Source organism: Stenella coeruleoalba (assembly GCF_951394435.1).
Source record: "Stenella coeruleoalba genome assembly, chromosome: 14".
NCBI classification, from domain to species: domain Eukaryota; kingdom Metazoa; phylum Chordata; class Mammalia; order Artiodactyla; family Delphinidae; genus Stenella; species Stenella coeruleoalba.
Window position 1 is genome coordinate 66073512 of NC_137160.1, and position 17881 is coordinate 66091392.

Sequence of the window (17881 nt, forward strand, 5' to 3'; positions counted from 1 at the left end):
GAGAGAGATACAGCGTGAAGTGGTCTCCTCCTCCTCAGCCAACCGCGCCCCGTCCCGCGAGCCAGCGCGGTGTCATAGAGCCCGCGGGAATGGGGGCCAGAGAGGCCACCCCTGTCCTTACCTCCCCGAGCGCGCCGAGGGTCGCGCGCCGCTCGGCCACGCCCCGCCGGACTTGCGCCCCGCGTCCTGCTCCGCGCCCAGCCCCAGGCACGTAGTGTGTGATGAGTGACTCTTCGCTGCAGGCCCGCAGCTCTCAGACCCTCTTCCTGAAAAGCGCGCTCGCGGCGTCCACCCGTCTTCGCCGGCACCGACGGGTCCTGGGGCCCCTTTCACTGCTGGGAAGACACGGCGGGGAACTCCTCGGCCTCCAGGGTCGATGTAGAGACCGATTTTCAGCCTGTCTTCTTGGGAAAAGAAAATGCCCCCTTTCCATCACTCAAAACTATTTTTAGGTGTTTGTTTTGTTTACCCCCAACCCCGAGTAGAGTGCGCAGCACATAGTGAGCCCACAATAAATGCATGATTGACTGGATAATTCCCAGAGAACCGGTCCTTGAAATACTGAAAAATTCGAAACTATGTGAAGGATAAATAAATAGTGGTACCTCTGTGCTGTGAAATATTATTTCAGCCGTTAAAACATAGATCTGTGTGGTCTAACTGGAAGGATGTCCAGGACATACTGTTTAAAAAAAAAAATGGTAGCAGAACTTCACTAGGTTGTGATCCCATTTATGTTAGTTTAAAATTAGATGTTTATTTATATAGGTGTACATGTCGGAAAGCGCATTGTTAAATGGTCTGAATAAAAGGATACAATCTCAAACTGTTAACAGTGGGATAGGATGCAAGGAAAGGCAGAGAAAGACTTTCACTTGTTATTCCATATATTACTGTGTCGTTCAATTTTTTTAAAAGATTAACATATCCATGTATTATTTGTGTAATAATTATAATAGAATTTAAAATTTCAAAAGACGCGTCTTCCCCAAGTGTCTTGTGAAGAGGATGCCAGGACGCCCAGGAGCTGTGTGCTGATTTTGAAAGCTGCTTCCTGTGGGATCAATGAATTCTTGTTGATAGATTGATTGATCCATCGGGAGTCCGCAGGCCAGGCTTAACCTGCAGGGCTGGCCTCCACTCAGCCCTGGGAGGGAAGTTTATTTATCTAAAATTGTAAGTAAGACCAATTCCAACTTGCCAGAGACGCAAAAGGAGGTTATATCCGGCACAAAGGAGGGAATGGGAAAAGGCAAGCTTTTACAGAAGGTCCCGAAGGGCTCAGGAGTTTCTTTCTCTTCTTTAACCTCAGCCTTTTCATAAATAAATTAAGGGGTGATGAGGTAATTAGATCCCACACTGTCAGTAATGGAGGAGGGAAGGAGAGGAGAGGAAGTCCAGCTGGAATGGGATATGATCAAAGATCAGTCTTAAAAGACAGATAAAATCAAATCAGCAGGACTTTACTAACTTAGAGTACTTAAGGAATTAATTGGCTGACAATATCAAGGGTATGATGCTCTGTGAGTAGGTTCTACTTAGCAAATCTGTCACAGGAAGCCTGCAGCTAAGTTAACCACTTCATTGCTCAAAGACACCCCAGGACCCACCTTAGGGGCCCAAACTGTCAGGATTGTGCCAAAGGGTAATATTGACCTCCCCCAGGGTACTGGGTGGCCATCTTTTTTTTTTTTTTTTTTTTTTTTTTTTTTGTGGTACGCGGGCTTCTCACTGTTGTGGCCTCTCCTGTTGCGGAGCACAGGCTCCGGACGCGCAGGCTCAGCGGCCATGGCTCACGGGCCCAGCCGCTCCGCGTCATGTGGGATCTTCCCGGACCGGGGCACGAACCCGTGTCCCCTGCATCGGCAGGCAGACTCTCAACCACTGGCCCATGGGTGGCCATCTTATTCATCCAACAAATATTAACTGAGCTCCTTCTGCTGTTTAGCACCGTACCAGGTCTGAGGACAGAGCAGAGAGTGAATCAGATACTGTCCCTGCACTTAAGAAGTATCTAGGTTGGGAAGCCAAGGCCAGGCCTTTAAGCTCAGCTCCTAAGAGCCAGAGCCAGCCCAGGTCTGCTGGGCACTAACCACAACAGAGGGCCTGTTTGCCATAGGGCTAAACCACTAATGCCTTGGCATTGTATTTCTTAAAAAAAAAAAAAAAAAAATTAATGAAACAGAGGAAGGACAGACAGAAAAGCTTTGTCTCTTGCCAGGACACTCCAATCATTCTGAAATAACTGGTTCTTCAAATGGGCAGGTGTTCTCTGCACTTGCGTGTTCTGCTCAGTATGCTTTTCTCCCACCCTTTCCTTCTACCACCCACATCTTTTCTGATCCACACAGATGCTTTCCTTGGAACTCAAGCTTGGGTAGAGGCCCACCGATGGCTGCCCCAGGTTCTTACCCCATCAGAGCACAGTCACCCTGCTTGGTTACTCCTCTGACTTCCCACCAACCCCTGAGCCCACGAGGGAGGAGCAGCATAAATCTCCAACACCAGCATTGGGGCAGCTACAGCAAGCCCTTGAAACATACTTATTAAACAAATGGAAACAAAAACAAGGGGACAGGAAAAAAGAATTTTTAAGAAGCAGGAAAGATTTTTTCTTTCCTAAATGAGCATTTATACCTTATTACAGATGGCATAGTAATTGAGAGCTAAACAACTGTGTCTGGTTGGTGGCAGGAGAAATAACAGGATAATGATACATGAAAAATCCATGTTACCACTTTTTTAAGCTTAGCTTCTAAACAGATCAAAATTCCCAGATACCCTAACAGTAGAGGGTGGGAAGCCCTCCATGAAGGATAGGTATTAATACCGGTAGTGAGTGATGTATGTTTTGCTTTTAGATGGGGGATTCTCAAGAATGTGCACATCTAGGGCACGATGAAGACAATTCTCTACAAACACTTTGTCTCTTAGATGCAAAAAAATGAAAATACACAAAAGTCTTCACTAAGTAAAAGTCTGCCTCTTCTGCCATTCAAGTGGGTGATTCCTTGACCCATATAATAGTCTAGTCATTTCAGTTCAGTACATGTTATGTGCGAGGGACTGTGCTAGGCACTGGGAATACAAAGGTAAGATGCCTTTTAACCCCCAGGAGAGGAGTAAAGGTATGAAGATACCCAAAACTCAGTAATACAAAGCCCAGTGAGTGAGGCAAGTGTCAGAAGTGATATAAACAAGGTACCTTGTGGGGTTCAAAGAAGGAAGTGCTTACATCTGGTTTGGGTCAGAAAATGGCTCCGCACGAGATGTGCCCGGGAAGATGGAGATAAAAAAAAGGGAACATTCCAGGCAGATGAGCAAAGGCAGGGAAGAGGGAAGCACAGCATCTGTGCTTCACAAGTGCCACTGGGCTGGAGCGAGTGTGTGTGCTAAGGGTGTCCCAAAACAGGAAATCATTCCTAAACATCAACAGACGGCCTGCTCACCTGAGATTGTGAATACGGTCAGCATGGGCAGTCATTTTTTGGGTAAAGAGCAAACAGTACTTTGCTAAAAGATAATTCACTTTCTTTCCTTAACCTTCTTCTGAGAAAATTGTAAAAATATCCCAAAACGTGTATTGTTTGTTCTAAGTATGCTCAGAACCGAATAAATGAACTAATGAGAAATCTTATTAAGAAATGTCAACCTAGTTTAGCAAAATGGATGTAGAATAGAGAAATAACTGTGCCTCCAAAGGCTTACTCATATTTAATTGTGGTATGTTAATAAAGAAATAGACATTCAATTCTGATGTTAGCAAGCGATGGGAAGGTAACAGTGGTAGAATTGAAAAGTATAGGAGATCTTCTAAAATAACGGGAGGGATAAGGAATATGATTAAGGCAGCAAAAGTAAGGAAAAAGAAAAGAGAAAATAATAAGGTAGATAGTAAATAGTAAATAGTAATAGTAATAAATAATAGTAATAAAATAATAATAGTAAGCATAAAATAGAATGAAAGGAATAACATCCAATATATCTGTTATCATATGATAAAGAGACCGAATTCCCCTTTCAAAAACAGAAATTTGGGGGCTTCCCTGGTGGCGCAGTGGTTGAGAATCTGCCTGCCAATGCAGGTGACACAGGTTCGAGCCCTGGTCTGGGAAGATCCCACATGCTGCAGAGCAACTAGGCCCGTGAGCCACAACTACTGAGCCTGCGCGTCTGGAGCCTGTGGCTCCACAAGAGAGGCCGCGACAGTGAGAGGCCCGCGCACCGCGATGAAGACTGGCCCCCACTTGCTGCAACTAGAGAAAGCCCTCGCACAGAAACGAAGACCCAACACAGCCAAAAAATTAATTAATTACTTAATTACTTAATTAAAAAAAACAGAAATTTGGATTTTTAAAAAATCTAGCTGGTTCTTAAATATGAAAAAAACACCTAAACAATTGACAAAGAAAGGTTAAAAATAAAAGAATGAAAATAGACTGATACATAGATAGTTAAAGATGTGCCAGATAAATGCAAACAAGAAGAAAAAGAGCATTATTCATAATAGGTAAAAAGTGGAAATAATCCACATATCTATCAACTGATGATGGATAAATAAAATGTGGTATATCAATAAAATGGAATATTATTCAGTAATAAAAAGGAATGAAGTACTGATGCATGCTACAATACACAAAACCTTAAAAACATTATATTGAGTGAAAGAAGCCAGTCTCAAAAGACCATATATTGTAAGATTTATTTTATATGAAATGTCCAGGACAGGAAAATCTATGGAGACAGAAAGTAGATTAGTGACTGCCTAGGACTTGGGGGTAGGGTGGGAATGGTGAGTTGATGACTGCTAAAGGGAAGGGGGTTCTTTTAGAGGCGATGAAAACGTTATAAACTTGATTGTGGAGATAGCTGCACAACATTGTGAATATACTAAAAACCATTGAATTGTATTTTTTAAATTTTCTAAATAGTCCAAATAGTAGAGATTATATAGGCTGTTTTCTCTGAACAGAATCCAATTAAACTAAATATCAGCAACAAAAATATGAGGAAAATGTAACCACTTGGAAATTAAAAAACACTCTCCTAAATAAATTTTAAAAAGTGAAATTTCAGGGGCAAGATAGAGGTATAGTATTAAGAGATACAAACTACTATGTATAAAATAAGTAAGCAACAAAAATATAGTGTACAGCACAGGGACATAGAGCCATTATTTTGTAATAAATTTAAATAGGTATTGGGAATTCCGTGGTGGTACAGTGGTTAGGACTTCATGCTTCCACTGCTGGGGGCCTGGGTTCAGTCCCTGGTCGGGGAACTAAGATTCTGCAAGCCACACAGCGTGGCCAAAAAATTAAAAAATAAAAATAAAACAAATAAATAAATGGAGTATACTCTATTAAAAAATTGAATCACTATGTTGTATACCTGAAACTAATATAATATTGTAACTCAACTATACATAAATAAATAAATAAATAAATAATAAAAAGTGAAATTTCAAATTATCTATAATCTTATGAATAAAACGTTTCATACAAAACCATAGGAATACTGCTAAAGTTGTATTCAGAGGAAATTGTGTAGTCTTAAAGGTTTTAATATTTTTAATAAGATAGGGCTTCCCTGGTGGCGCAGTGGTTGAGGGTCCGCCTGCCGATGCAGGGGACACGGGTTCGTGCCCCGGTCCGGGAAGATCCCACATGCCGCGGAGTGGCTGGGCCCATGAGCCATGGCTGCTGAGCCTGCGCGTCCGGAGCCTGTGCTCCGCAACGGGAGAGGCCACAGCAGTGAGAGGCCCGCGTACCACAAAAAAAAAAGAAAAAAAAAAAAAAAAGATAAATGAGTTACATATTCAAAATTTTAAATTAGTACAAGAACCATGTAAAGTAGAAAGAAAATTCTAAAAAAAATTAAAATAGAAAATTAATAAAATAACAGTTTGTCAAAACAGTTGAAAGGATTTGAAAGGCCCAATAAAATAGGAAGGAAAAATATCCTGGCAAGCCTGAAACATGGGTAAAGGATAGAAAAAAAATAATAAACAGTAACCATGAGTCAGAAAGGACATATAACCACTAATAATAGCAATTAAAATGATTACAAAAGGCTATTCTGTATAACTCTATACCAAAGGATTAGAAAATCTAAGGAAATATTGTCATTCCTGGCAAAAAAATAAAATACTACAATTCCCCCAGCAGAGAAAGAAGACCTAAATAGACTAGTATGTAACTCTAAAAGAGTTTGGAAAAGTAATCAATCATTTTAGAAGGCACCAGGTTCAGATGGTTTTACAGCTGAGACGTCTTCAATTTTAAAAAGCAAGAGGAAACTTGGGGGTTATAGATATGTTCATTATCTTCATGTCTTTATTATGGTGATGGTTCCATAGGGATGTTCATAAATCAAAACTCATCAGCTGTACACTTTACATATGTACTGTATGTCAATTATACCTCCAAAAATATGTTTACGAAAAGACAGAGAAAGTAGGACTTCCACTTCCAATGATGAGGAACTAATCCTTTAATTCTAAACAACTGTAAGACTGGACAAAATCAGAGGTGATTGCTTTCAGGCTTTGTAAAACAGGCAACACAGACTGTGATCCTTGAGAAAAGGGAAATAGACAAGATGAGCCCCATGTTTGTCCTGGCTTTCTGCCTGGTGACAATTTCCCAACTGCAGTGGATCCCAAGCAAAGGAGTGGTCTCCCTGAGCCGAAAAGGCAGAAATCAGTATTTGGGGCTGCTGAAGCAGCAGGAATTTGCAGGTCAGGGTACAGGAGCAGCACAACAGTGGGTGGGAGGAGGCAAAAGTCTACATGGGAATTCCTCTTGATTCTTTGGCCAAAGAAGGCTGGGCTGTGGGCTCTGTGTGTACAGAGTGAGACTCTGTGAGGCTCAGCAGAGAGCAACTGCTCAGGGCTGAGAGCTGAACAGAGATACCAAAGTTTGCTCAATACTGGAACATGGAGTTCAAGCCCGGGCATAGTGGACGTGCTGAACATTTGGGGCATTCAGTTGAGACTCCCAAAAGGCCATGATTTAGGAGTAAGAACTAAGTCCTAGAGTAAAGGCCATGCCCAAGGACCAAAGACAAAACCAAAAGAGACTCTCCCAAACACAACTTAAAACCAAACGTGAAAGGAACAAGAGGCTCCATCACTAACTTAACTACCTGCCAGACCAAAACTCAAAACCCTTGAAAAGAATGCAGGAAAATCCAGACTGCCTACAATGTATCATTCATGTCTTCCATACAATAAAAAATTATTACCTGTGCAAAGTTGAAGGAAAGTGAGATACATAGTCTAGAGAAAAAAATCAATAGAAAAAGACCCCAAGAGGACCTAGATGTTGGAATGAGCAGAAAAGGATTTAACACAACTATTATAAACATGTTTGAGGATTTAAAGGAAGAAGTGGACATAATGAGGGAACATCTTAGCAGAGACATGGAAAATATTTTAAAAATGGGATTTATAAAACAGATAAGTACAATATCTGAAATGAAAATTTCACCTTATAAAGTCAACAGAAGATTAAAAAGTGCAGAGAAAACTTTAAACTTGAAGAATCAATAGAAATTATCTAAATTGAAAAACAAAGAGAAAAAAATTGGGGGAAAAAAATGAACATAGTCTTAGTGTCCCATGGGACAATATCAAACTGTAACATACCTGTATCAGGAGCCCAGAAGGGAAGGGGAGATAATACGGTAGAAAAACCATGCAAAGAAATAAGGGCCAAAATTTCCCAAATTTGGCAGAAAACATCATCCTACAGATCCAAGAAGCTCAGCAAACCTCAAGTAGAATAAATACAAACACACACCTAGGAATATAATATCCAAAGGGCTGAAAACCATGGATAAAGAGAAAGTCTAAGCAGCAGCCAGAGGAAAAAAGACATATGGGGGAAAACAATACAAATGACAACTCACTTCTCATCAGAAACAGATGCAAGAAGACACCAGAGCAAGGTCTTTAAAGTGCTGAAATAGAGAAAGTGTTCTCTAGAATACACAATAGAATTCTATCCAGTAAAAATATTCTAGGAGTGAATTCCCTGGCTGTCCAGTGGTTAGGACTCCACACTTACACTACCAAGAGCCTGGGTTCAATCCCTGGTCAGGGAACTAAGATCTCGCAAGCCAAGTGGTGAGGCCAAAAAAAAAAAAATTCTAAGAAAATGAGGGTGAAATAAAGAAGTGCTCAGATAAACGAAGGTTGAAGAGAGTTCACTGCCAGCCACAAGAAATGCTCAAGGAAATTCTCCAGATGGGACTCAGATGAGCAAAAAGGAATGAAGAGCACTGGAAATAACAAATATGTAGATCAATATTTTTTAAATTGTCTTAAATTACATATTAATTATGTCTTAGTAAAACTGGAAAATTTTGTCTTTTGCATTTTCTTAAAAAGACAACTATTTAAAGCAAAAACAGTAATATTGTATTGTGAGTTTTGTATATGCTCATGAAATATAAGACTCTCAGCATAAAGGACAATATTGGGGGTGTAAATGGCATTATATTATTGTAAGAGTGTCACGTTTTACACGAAATGGTACAATATTAAATCTTTTTAAAAGGACTATAATCAAAAGTATTCGAAGAAACTTTAGGAAAACATTTATAAAACCTTAGGTGAGCGAAGCCTCCTAAAATAAGACAAACCCAGGGGCCTTAAAGGAAATGACTGGCAAATTTAACTACAAAACAACATATTTTTTTGCATGTCTCCTGGACTGCAGGATACACTCAAAACAACATCAAATATAAATAACCAACTGGTAAAAAATATTTACAGCACATATGAAAGACAAAGGTTTATCATTCTTACTATACAAAAAAAGCCTCTACAAATTGTTGTGAAAAAAAGATGAACAATCCAACAGAGGAGAGAGCAAAGGATATGAACATGCAATTCCAAGAAGAGAAAACCCAAATAGTAAATATAGGAAAAACTGCTTACCCTGTCTACTGACTAGGGGAATTCCAATTAAAGAAACAATGAGATAACATTTTGTCCCCAGTATATTGATAAAAATAGAGAAATGACATCCAGTGCTAGTGAGAATGTGGAAAAAAGGAGCATTCTCATTCCTTGCTACCAGAAAGGTGAATTGTTATAATCCTTTTGGGAAATAAGATGACAGTGTTTACTAAAATTTAAAACATACATGTCCTTTGACCCTGTATTCCCACTTTGGGGAATCTATCATATAATTCCTGAATAAGTACAAGAATGTTTATGGCAGTATTGTTTGCAGTTCCCCCCCTCAAAAAACAACAAAAACCTGAAACAATCCAAAGTCCATCAGTAAGAAAACAGTAGAATCCATTCTGTATATGAACAATATAGAATTATACATAGATACTAAAAAGGAATGAGTAAAATCTTTATTTTTTTTAAGATCTTTATTTTTTTTAACTAGGTGGGATATACATGATACTTTTATTTTTAGGTGGAAAATTAATTTATAGAGTAATAGGTACAGTTTACCTAATTTTTATGAAAATACAAACAAAAAACCTCAGATAAAGTCCTGCAGATACAAGCTCCCAATGGCCAAAGCTAGAACAATTTGAGCAATAAGATAAATAAAGAAGCATAGGGCTTCCCTGATGGTGCAGTGGTTAAGAATCCACCTGCCAATGCAGGGGACACGGGTTCGAGCCCTGGCCCAGGATGATACCACATGCCACGGAGCAACTAAGCCTGTGCGCCACAACTACTGAGCCTGTGCTCTAGAGCCCACGAGCCACAACTACTGAAGTCTGCATGCCTAGAGCCTATGCTCCACAGCAAGAGAAGCCACTGCAATGAGAAACCCACGCACCGCAATGAGTAGTAGCCCCCACTTGCCACAACTAGAGAAAGCCTGTGTGCAGCAACAAAGACCCAACTCAGCCAAAAATAAATAAATTTATTTATTTATTAAAAAAAAGAAAAGAAGCATACAGCCAAAGTATAAATAATAAATATCCATGAGTCCATACTGGTATAAATTATTGGTTAATAAATACATGGGGAAAAGTGACAAATCTGTGCAGAATTCCAAATGATTTATGTAGGTACTCTGTCCATGAGAAGTCCCCACTACTTAGGTGTGGGCTCTACATAGTGACTTCTTTCTAAAGAGTATAGCATATATGGAGGGAGGTGGTAACTTGACCCTGGAAAACCCTGAAAACACTGTCTCAACCAGGTGATCAAGGTCAACCTCAACAGTGATAAGTCATGTAGATGGTATGTACCCTGGATATGATGTGATGAATGGTGGTCTTCCTCCTCCAAAGCCATAACCTCAGTCTAATTATGAGAAAAACATCAGACAAATCCCAGTAGAGGGACATTCTACAAAATACCTGGCAGATACTCCTCAAAACTGTCAAGGTCATCAAAAACAAGGAAAGTCTGGGAAGCTGTCACAGCCAAGAGGAGCCTAAGGAGACATGACAATTCAATATAATGTGGTGTCCTGGATGGGATCTAGGACATTAAGTAAAAATGAAGGAAATCTTAAACCATGGACGTTAGTTAAGGATAATGTATCAATAATGTTCATTCATTGTAATAAATGTACCTTACTAATATAAGACATTCATAATAGGGGAAACTGGGTGTGGGGTATATGGGAACTCTCCATACTCTCTCCTGAGATTTTCTGTAAATCTAAAACGGTCCTAAAAGTTAAAGTCTGTTTTTCAAAAATCCTATACATACATGTAGTTATATTTATCCACAGATATATGTATGGATGTGGAGAAAGAGTTAGAAGGACACACACTGGGCTGCAAAACCTGGTTATATTCATGGGGTGGAAAGAGAGGCCAGTGGGAAGAGATGATTAAGATCATTTCACCTCTGGGGACTTCCCTGGTGGTCCAGTGGTTAAAGCTCCTTGCTCCCAATGCAGAGGGCCCAGATTCGATCCCTGGTTGGGGAACTAGATCCTGCATGCCGCAGATCCCGAGTGCCGCAACTAAGACCTGGCACAGCCAAATAAATAAATATTTTTTTAAAAAGATAGTTTCACCTGTTAAAACAAGTATGTACAGAATATTGCTTCTGAAATTTAAAATTATATATTAAAAATAGTAACAGAAATACCAATGGATGTGTAATTGTACACATCTTAAGGAGTCAGTTGAAATGAGGGATTTTGACTCTATGCCTCTATGGATGATCCCATGTTGCCCTTCTGTGTCAAAAGTGTAAAATCCTATGACCGTCGCCTGACCATTCTCTTTCCCAAATCTATCTCAATAGGAACACACTACTACATTGAACCTAGACCCATGAAATGGAATGCATCCCTGGAAAAGGTAGGATCCTTCAGTTCTTTGTTTGCTTTTTAATTAATTGATTGATTGATTTTAATTTTTTTAATTATGATTTTTAAAAATGTCTTCTTGGGAATTCCCTGGTTGTCCAGTGATTAGGACTCGGCCCTTTCACAGCCGGGCCCCGGGTTCAATCCCTGGTCAGGGAACTAAGATCCCACAAGCTGTACGGCAGGGTCAAAAAAAAAAAAAAGTCTTCTTGTAGACAGTTTGGAATATACAAAAATGTATAAGGAAAACAATATCAAACACCTACAGCTCCAGTATCCACTATCATTATTTTTTGATTATTTTTAAATTTCCTTCTAGGGCTTCTTTCAATGCACACATGGAGTAGTTTGATTTTTTTCTCATTACAAAAATAATAAATATTCAATACAGAAAGAAATCTTCAAAACAGAAAACACGGATATACAAAAAGAAGAAAATGAAAATCACATATAATCCCACCACTTAGCATTTATCCATGTATCCTGCAGACATTTTTCTCTGCATTTACTTTTCTCTAGACAAAATTGGGACTCATTCCTTTTTTTTTTTTTTTTTTTTGCGGTACACGGGCCTCTCACTGTTGTGGCCTCTCCCGTTGCGGAGCACAGGCTCATGACGCGCAGGCTCAGCGGCCATGGCTCACGGGCCCAGCCACTCCGCGGCATGTGGGATCTTCCCAAACCGGGGCAAGAACCCGTGTCCCCTGCATCGGCAGGCGGACTCTCAACCACTGCGCCACCAGGGAAGCCCTCATTCTTTTTTTTTAATTGGAGTATAGTTGATTTACAATGTTTCACGGTACAACAATGTGTTTCAGTTATACATATATATACATATTCTTTTCCAGATCTTTTTCCATTATAGGTTATTATAAGATATTGAATATAGTTCCCTGTGCTATGTTGTTTACCTATTTTATTTATAGTAGTGTGTATCTGTTAACCCCAAATTCCTAAGTTATCCCTCCCCGCCCTTTCCCCTCTGGTAACCATAAGTTTGTTTTCTATGTCTGTGAGTCTGTTTCTTTTTTTTTTAATAATTAAATAATGATTTTTAAAAATATATAAATTGTTTTATTTATTTTGCGTTGGGTCTTGCTGCGCGTGGGCTTTCTCTAGTTGCTGTGACCAGGGGCTATTCTTCGTTGTGGTGCGCGGGCTTCTCATTGTGGTGGCTTCTCTCGCTGCGGAGCACAGGCTCTAGGTGGGCAGGCTTCAGTAGTTGTGGCACGTGGGCTCAGTAGTTGTGGCACGTGGGCTCAGTAGTTGTGGCTCGAGGGCTTTAGAGCGCAGGCTCAGTAGTTGTGGCTCATGGGCTTAGTTGCTCCGCGGCATGTGGGATCTTCCCGGACCAGGGCTTGAACCCGTGTTCCCTGCATTGGCAGGCAGATTCTTAACCACTGCACCACCAGAGAAGTCCCGGGAATCATTCTTTATATCCAGTTTTGTTTCCCCTGTTTCTTTGAACTCAATATATATCATGAGCACCTTTTCTCTTCATTAACAATCGTGGTTCATCAGAATCCCTGTGGGGAAATACTCCTGGAGCTCACCTCTCCTTCAAACAGGTGTTTTCCGAGCACCTGCTCTGTGCTACAACCAACATATTGCCTGGCCTGGAAGAGCTGACACTCTGGTGGCGGAGGCAGGAAAAAACCCAAACACACGAATCAATATATAATCACAATTTGAAGAAGTGTTATGACGGAAATACAGAGGATATAGTGATAGAAACAATATTGAGGGTGGGATTTGTTGGGGTGGTCAGGGGAGGCCTCTGTAAGGAGGTGGTGTTTAAGCTGAGACCTGAGACCGAGAGGAAGCTGGGGTGGGCTTTGGTGCTGGCAGAAAATAATCTTATAGGTGTATCTGGAAACTCGTGAGGTCCTGCCCAAACTAGCAGCATCACTGGAGCCAGAACACGACTCCTAGCTCCCCATCCAAAGCTCTCTGCACTTGACTGCTGTGGCTAGTGTGGGCTCCACTGTGCTGAGGTGGGGAACAGCCACACTGGCATCACGGATGTGCGACCTATATAGCCCCAGGGGCCCTCCCCCATAAGGGCCTCGCCCTTGGAGTTTAATGCTCTGCTGTCACTGTCTTGAAATTCTTAAAAATTTATCTTTGAACTGGTGTTTTGTAAGTGAAGGCCCATGGACAGTGAGCAGAGGAGAGAAGTATAGCATGGGTTTGCTTATGTATAAGGATGTATACTGATAACGTTGAGAATTGTCCCAGCATTCTCGATGCCCGGTGAGCACAGATTCCAGTGGACCCACGCTGCATGGGAATTCAGCGAGACTCAAGGCAAGCACAAGGTAAAAGGGTTACTCTGAGAATAAGTGGGGACAGAGCCCTGAGAGGCCATGCCTTCCATTTGAGTTGGGACTTGCTTGAATGCAGAAAGAAGGCGCCAATGTTCTAAGAAAGATGAATGACCAAAGAACCCTATCATATTCTCTCTTACTCATGTGCCTTTGTGTTAGCCAACTATTTATGCTGAAGATGACAGCAGAAGGAAAAGAAAAGACAGAGCAACCCAGAGTTCCTTTTCCTTCCAGTCTTCCCTGACTCATCAGTAAGCTGTGGCTGGAACGTGCATGTCTCAAGAAGTGAAATAAAAACAGTTGAGTATATTCTGTGCAGCACTTCCACTACTGTGGCAAGCACAAAATACAAACGCGTGGACAAGTTACAAAATGCAAACTGTGTAATTCAGTGATTCCACACGTGAGTTAAACTCTCATAGATGTTTGCATTTAAAACTGGCATTGAGGGACTTCCCTGGTGGCACAGTGGTTAAGAATCTGCCTGCTAAAGCAGGGGACATGGGTTCGAGCTCTGGTCCTGGAAGATCCCACATGCCGCGGAGCAACTAAGCCTGTGCACCGCAACTACTGAGCCTGCGCTCTAGAGCCCGTGAGTCACTACTGCTGAGCCCGCATGCCACAACTGCTGAAGCCTGTGCACCTAAAACTCTGCAACAAGAGAAGCCACCGCAATGAGAAGCCCATGCACTGCAATGAAGAGTAATCCCCACTCGCCGCAACTAGAGAAAGCCCGCGTGCAGCAACGAAGACCCAGTGCAGCTAAAAAAACAAATAAATAAATTTATATAAAAAAATAAAATAAAATAAAACTGGCATTGCACAATGTGAACACAAATGGTAAAATTCGTGCTGATAATTTACAATTTTATTTTTTCTTTCCTTAGAACAACATTAAATAGCAAATGAAAAACACCATGACAAGTTGAGATAATAGAGAGACCACAGAAGAAAGGAGAAAGCCTTACATGCTATTACTTTCAACAGCACTTTTCTTCCTGTCTTTTGTACAAGGGGCCCTGAATTTTCATTTTGCACGGGCTCCTGCAGATTAGAGAGCTGGCCCTGGGGGCAGCCTAGAGAAAAACCCTGGGATCTCGGCTTCTGAGTGAGGCACATGAGATAAAAGAAGAGAAAAAAACCTGGCTGAGACAGCAGCACAGTTTATTTAGCTTTAATTCAAAATGATATTAGCAGCAACATGTACCTACATATGTTAAAAGCTGATGCTCAACTTTTTTTTTTTTGATGTGGACCATTTTTTAAAAAGTCTTTATTGAATTTGTTACAACATTGCTTCTGTTTTTTTTGTTTGTTTGTTTTGTTTTTTTATGTTTTGGTTTTTTGGCCACAAGCCATGTGGGATCTTAGCTCCCCGACCAGGGATCGAACCCATACCCCCTGCATTGGAAGGCGAAGTCTCAACCATTGGACTGCCAGGAAAGTCCCATCAATTTTTTTTTTTAATTTGTCTTTGTCCATTCTACTCGGAATCTTTAAAATTTGTTTTAAAAATCATAAGATATACATAAGCTCTCCGTAGTTAATTCAGAAACTATCTAACAAAGCAATATGTGCAAATTTCCTTTTGCTGCTCAATGAAATCCCTGGCTCCACCCAGAACTTGTGGCAGTGAGTCCCTTGTTCTGCGCCCTTTTCTCTGAGGCTCAGAGAGGGGAGATGAGCCACCCACAGTGCCCAGCTCATAAATGGAAGGATCTGGACTGGTATCCACATGGGTCTGCGTCCTGCATTGAGTGTGTTCCCCTCATGCCTTCAGCAGAACCATTAGTAATACGAGGAGCCAAGGCAGACACTGGAGAGGATCACGAGTGTGTCTGGCCCAGATTCTGCTCTATAATGACAGGCCTCCGCGGCTGCCTGGGAAATCCTAACCGGATATTAATTTCACCACCGTCAATGGCCTTCATAATATTTTTGTTTTAAAAAATTATGATTCCAAGTAAGAAGATCAAGTACATTATAAGTTCCTGTGATCTCAACTCTCAGATGAATTCATGCAATTTAGTGCCTCCTAATGCAGTCAGATGGAAGTTGCAAAGCAGGCTGTGTCGGACATAACAGATTTCTAAATGAACTTGACTAATATAAACACAGTATTGGGGGCAAGGGCAGGCTCTACTGAGTGGAGATGATATCTGATCGTCTTTGGATGGTCAGGGCCCAGTAGAGTGTCTAGCTCGAGGTAAATACTCAATATGTTGGCCAGACTGAATTAGTCAGTGTGCACAAAGGTTTCTCATCCTTATGTCCTTAAAAGGAAAAGATGCCCCAGTTTTTCTGGTGTTTCAATGCAACATAGCAAAGCTAGTCCCTCATTTGTGAAGACGCTTTCAAGCTTAGCAGCTTAGCAGCTATGACACGATGTAATTGCACCAGGAAGACCCTTCATCTTGTAAGGTATCTGACCAGTTCATAACAATCCACATTTTCTGAGAACTGCCCTCTCCCCACAGTGGGGAGCCATTTGTTAGGACAGGACCCCTTCCTTTCTCCTGGCCACAGGGCATGGTACCAGGGTGAATAAGACACCTGAATTGGGCTCATCCAATTGTCTTTCCAAGGGACTAAGCATTGGGGTTCAGCAGTTCTGCTTGGTTTCTAGTGTGACTGGGATGAGGAAAATAACAAAATTTGGGATCCATACTGTAGCCCTCTTGTGCCATGTGCCTGTATAGATAGAGAAAACCAATCTGTAGAGGGCAAGATTGCTTGGGAGAAAGAAGAGATGAGGGCTGGCTCCAGGCAGCCATATTTGCACCATGTGATCTTGCCTTTGACCACAGCTGACTGGACCCACGTGGCAGCAGATCCAAGTCTGGCCAGTGAGACCTTCCCCCAGGAATTTCTCCATGGCTGGAACTACACATGTGGCATTTGGAAACTAGGGAGCAGACATGTTCTAGACCAAAGAAACAGAGAATCTGGTCTGCATGCAGCCTGGGAAAAGCATGTCTGTGACAAATGATGGCGAGAAAGGCTTTCGTTGGTCCTCAGAGTGCTCTTCTCCCTCCTTCTGGGCCCGCTGGCATTCCTGCTTGTGGGTTCCAGGAGACACAGTGGGGTCTTTCAAGTGAATTCCTTTTTTTTTTTTTAATAAATGTATTTATTTTATTTTTGGCTGCATTGGGTCTTCGTTGCTGCACATGGGTTTTCTCTAGTTGCAGCGAGTGGAGGCTGCTCTTCGTTGCACTGCACGGGCTTCTCACTGTGGTGGCTTCTCTTGTTGAGGAGCATGGGCTCTAGGCCTGTGGGCTTCAGTAGTTGTGGTGCATGGGTTTCAGTAGTTGTGGCACATGGGCTCAGTAGTTGTGGCTCGCGGGCTTAGTAGCTCCGTGGCATGTGGGATCTTCCCTGACCAGGGCTTGAACCCACGTCCCCTGCACTGGCAGGTGGATTTTTAACCAATGAGCCACGAGGGAAGCCCCGTGAAGTCCTTTTTTATTTAAGGAGCTTGAGCTGACTTTGTCCCCTGCAACCAAAAGAGTTCTAATTGATTCTCAGGACTCCCATGCCTTGTGCCAAGCCTCCTGAAGCACCCATTACTTTTGGATTCGGTGAGATGTGACAGTGCCCTTCTGGTAAATTCATATTCTCGTCACTTAAGCTAGTTTGAATACGTCTTTGCTGTTTGTTTCCAAAAGAGCTTCCACTTCCAGAGTCCCTTCCACTTCATTTTAAATGCTGCATAGTATTTCATCCCAGAGAGAAATCTTAATTTTCACAACCATTCCCCCTTCATTGCAAGACCCCATACTGGGAACTGTGGTAGTTTAATGATAGTAGAATTCATAGATACTAGAATAGGGTTTCCCTGGTGGCGCAGTAGTTAAGAATCTGCCTGCCAAGGCAGGGGACATGGGTTCGAGCCCTGGTCCCCGAAGATCCCACATGCCACAGAGCAACTAAATCCTTGCGCGACAACTACTGAGCCTGTGCTCTAGACCCTGCGAGCCACATGCCGAGAGCCCGTCCGTGCTCTGCAACAAGAGAAGCCACCGCAATGAGAAGCCTGCGCACCGCAACAAAGAGTAGCCCCCGCTCTCCACAACTAGAGAAAGCCTGCAGGCAGCAACAAACACCCAACATGGACAAAAAAAAAAAAAAAAAAGATACTGGAATAAAGGCTAGAGATCAAGAAAGACTTCATTCTTAACATATACACACTACTATGTATAAAATAGATAACAAGGACTTACTGTACAGCACAGTGAACTACACTCA